Source organism: Phalacrocorax carbo, chromosome Z (assembly GCF_963921805.1).
Source record: "Phalacrocorax carbo chromosome Z, bPhaCar2.1, whole genome shotgun sequence".
NCBI classification, from domain to species: domain Eukaryota; kingdom Metazoa; phylum Chordata; class Aves; order Suliformes; family Phalacrocoracidae; genus Phalacrocorax; species Phalacrocorax carbo.
In genome coordinates, this window is record NC_087548.1 from 45,963,832 (window position 1) to 45,964,040 (window position 209).

Sequence of the window (209 nt, forward strand, 5' to 3'; positions counted from 1 at the left end):
CTAATTGACCATAGCAGCATGTCAGGAGCGGGGCGGAGCCTAAAGTAGGGATTGGTCGCTCGCTCTTGCCGTTATTTAGCATTGGTCGCGCCTGCCTGCGGTGGGCGGGGCTGGCGGCGTTGATAGGTGGCGGCGGCGGGACGGCCGGGGCCTCCGAAAGCTCGATTGGCCAGCGGCGCCCGGGGGAAGGCGGGGCACCGGCAGCAGCC